Genomic DNA, 4,266 nt, shown 5'->3' on the forward strand with positions numbered 1-4,266 from the left:
TTGACCGGTATTATAGTGTGCCATCCTACCGGTTTTCTCTACTCCTCCTGTGAACAGATTATATCGTGTGAGTGTGTGTGTGTGTGTGTGTGTGTGTGGTAGCCGATTATGACGTTATCTCGGCCACAATAACCTTTGATCAGCGGTCAGGTGTTCAAAACAAAAACACCGAAAAAATAAAACGCAAGCGAACGTTTATCCATTACCTGCGATTTTTGTGTCTGTTTGATTGTCATTGCAAAAGTTAACGAACCATATTGTAGCCGAAGATGTATGGTATCTATATGGTACCTATTACCTATAATTGTTGGCGCATTGTTCGCCGTTCCTATAATAATATACTGATGGACCGGTAATTTGTTATAATTATCATTAATTTATTTTGTTATTTCGTTAAAGTATAGTTAAAGTATAACGAGAATGCTTGTATAAGTGTAAAGTATGAATGGGCGTTATGATCAATTTAAAAAAAATATTCAAATTAAATCATTATTTCAATGTTTCAGCGTGATTAACACTGCATATAATATGCTATTTTTAACCGTTTAATATGTACGGTGGGTAACGAATTTAAAGTAGGTAGGTACTTAGTTTAAAATAAATTATTTAAATGACGTTTAATTTTTCTCACAACGTTCGTTATTTAATATTTAGTCAAAACCTCGACAAAAAAAAATATGGTACAGTTTTTCCGTATGCATTAAGTGTTAAATGTGAATGAGACTTTTACCTACATATATACTGATACTGCGTAAGGACGAGAGTACGCGTTTTTAAATATTAGCAATAAATTAACGCATGTTCTTTTGTTCACAGTTCTTGCATTCAATTTTTTACAAAAAAAAAAATTGTGAATGACTATGTTTTAAGAACTAAAATCTCTTATTTTTCTTTTATTCAAATTTCTATTTATCTTGAAATCCTTATATATAATTTAAGTATATTGTTCCAAAATAAAAAGTAAAGCATTTTTAAATAAATAACTGTTTTTAGTAAATTTTGCATTTTAAAACGTTGTTTTTAATGGACCTACACACATACATACATATTTAAATAGATGTTAACAAGTATTTATTCATTGGATTGTATGTATTTTGTCTACAATACTTTGAATTTTCAAAATGGTGACTAAAGCTTACACTGAACGATTTTCTTATTATATTGACGTACACAAACATAAAATATGTAGGTAGATAGACGACGTAATTATAAATCCCTGTCCCTGTGGGTTTATTTTTTTTAGGTTTATCTATTTGGTGTATTAATATATAATGTGTTTTTTGGACGTTACTATAATATACTTACGAATAGCTATATGTCATAATAATGATTAAGTAACGTAAAATTTGTGAGTATGAAGAAAATTCAAAAAGTACCTATACTATGTCCTCTCCTCTCCTTTACTCCTCTCTTCGAGGGATAAGAAAAAAAACAAACAGTTTATTTTTTGTCTTTACTTTTTTCGTCCATCGAAAAATTCTAGGAAGATCGTGAACGATTATATTATAAGCGATGAAAATCTAATTCTTTCGGACGGCTTCGGTCAACGATACCACAGAAGAGTATAATGTTATCTAATTTATTTTCACAATGATATATCTCTTTAAAAATAAACTAGGAAAGAATTAGGAAACTGAAAAATTTTTTAATAATTTAAGCAATCTAATAAAAAATAATCACATTATATCGAGCTCAGTGTTCAGATTATAATAGTATTTCTATAGGGATTTAAAAGCCCTTCAAAAATCCCATCATGCTACAAGTGTGATGATTTGGTGTTTTGTACATTATGTATAGTATTTTGTAGGTTAACGCAGTGTACTAGCAGAATATTTTCACAGTAACAGTTATAATATTATTGTTTTGTTTGTTTTTCCTGTAATACTTTTTTTTTTAATACTTTGTATTATTGTTTATGCGTCATACGTGTCGCGTATGCAAGTCGGAAGTTTGTTAATAGTTGACACAATGTGTCCAAAACAATAATGAATGATCTAAAAAACGTTTTCTCCACGATTCATGCATCACGGATCACCATTATGATAATTAATAATTACATATACGCGCGTTCGAGTTAGGTGTTGGTCTGGTGGCTGTGTTCGACAAATTAATTAATATAAAATATAAAAAAAAATTTCCGATTCTTTGAACGACCGTGCAGGTTGAAGCGAATAAGCCGATGATTGCACAAAGGACACCGGCAGCTTTTATGCGTTTCGGGCGTTAAACGCAGTGAGCTGCAGCTGTGATTAATTTAGTTTTAATTTCAAAGGTCAGCGCGCGGTTTCTGATGTCAGTCTCGCCGCCGTATAGTTTTAAACCTTCGCAGACTACGATACCTATATAATTACCATATCACTGTAATATTTTGCACTCAATTCAGAGCAAATTCCTCCTAAGCGTGGGACTTTAAACAGTTCAAACAACTTACGTATACTATATTCAACTCGCACATCTGACTATAAACATGTTCTGCAGAAATTTTTTTTCATCAACATTTTTGGATGAAAAACAACCGTGAGATTTGAATATTGTTTGACGAGCGCGTTCACGTCATATACAAAAGCACCGAACGTTTTTTGTAAATATTATTATTATTATTATTATTATGTATAGGTGATACCTACTCAATCGAAATTCCTAACTCTGTTCGAAATTATTTTTTACCACAGTTTATGCGTAATGTTTCGATGTATTTCAATACCACTAACCTCATATCTGTATTGAAAAATAGAATTGTGTATACACAACCGTTGGGTACATAATATGGTCACGTTTGTAACTTTGGTACCTCAGATTAGATAATAAATAAAATTTATATCACTTTAATATTATATTAAATACTACGGCGTAAGTATCACATTATGTTAATATTATCGTAGGTACTGCAGACTTAGATAAGTACTTGTATATTATAGTATTATACTATAACTATTAGAATATATACTTATATAGATACTATACGATCCCATCGATCATTTTTTTTTATTTTTGATTTATCAAGATTAGTCATGGGCGTAGTTTGGTATAATTATCTGTGGGGGCTATATAGGACTAGAAAATAATAAAAATATTTAAAACTATAATTTCGGATAAAATGTAAAATAAAAGTAGACACCATGAGGAAGCTACAAAAGTTTCAGTGGCGGCTGTAGCCCCCATAGCCCCCATGCATACTACGCCCATGAGATTAGTTCATCAATAGGCTATAAAAAAAGTGTATAAATATATATTCTACTAGTTATAGTATAATATACAAGTACCTAATCTAACCTAAGCTACCTGAGTCAGTACCTACAATAATATTATTATGTGATACTTACAACGTAGTTATTAAGACAATATTATAGTGATATCAACATTGTATATTGTTCTGTACCTATTCTTTTAAAATCTAATTCCAATATACAGGGAGAATATTTTATCGCGAACCACTCAACATCTCAGTAAATTTTAGGAATTTTAGGAATTTATAAATTATTATATTATTATTAATGAGGTACAATCTAATGGCATCATGAATAATATTTGAACGGTCAGCAGCACTTAATGCCTTTAAATTAAATATTTTTAATTTAATTATATGATTGATAAATGTTATCTAACACTTACACAACATTGTTTTCTAATTAACTGTTAAGTAAACCCCAATCACTCTCTAAGTGGTTTATGATGTAATATCCAACTTGTATATGATTTAGTTTTATCCATTCAGCATCAGGTATATCAATCGTATAACTTAAAATAAAAATATTTTAATTTATATCAATTTATATATTCTACAATCCATATTACTTATTTGAATCCTCAATGGTTATACAAAACTTATGTACATTATTATTGTTTAAAGTGGTATAAGTGATTGGTATTTCCTATTTGTTATTATATGGGGATGAGTCATATTGTGAAGAAATAGTATTTGAGTTGGACAAAAATAATACCTGCCTTAAAGTAAGCTTATTATAGTTACATGTATATATGTGTTTATATATTTATCAGAATTTAATATTTTAATTCATTAATCTGTTGTTATTAGCCTTTGACATAAAATTAGTATTTAAAAAAAAAAAATCAATATTTAGGTAATCATTTTCTGTTTTTAATGCACTCAAAACAACCAGCACTGTATAAAAAAACTAGAGAATGAGAATTTGCAATACTGTACGTGTGTAAGATGTAGACCCGTAGCGACCTCTTAAGATAAAATTGAAAACTATAGGATCTTTAGATAAATGTTTACTACAAAAGCCCTATGTAGTTAATAAT

Source organism: Acyrthosiphon pisum, chromosome A2, assembly GCF_005508785.2.
Source record: "Acyrthosiphon pisum isolate AL4f chromosome A2, pea_aphid_22Mar2018_4r6ur, whole genome shotgun sequence".
NCBI classification, from domain to species: domain Eukaryota; kingdom Metazoa; phylum Arthropoda; class Insecta; order Hemiptera; family Aphididae; genus Acyrthosiphon; species Acyrthosiphon pisum.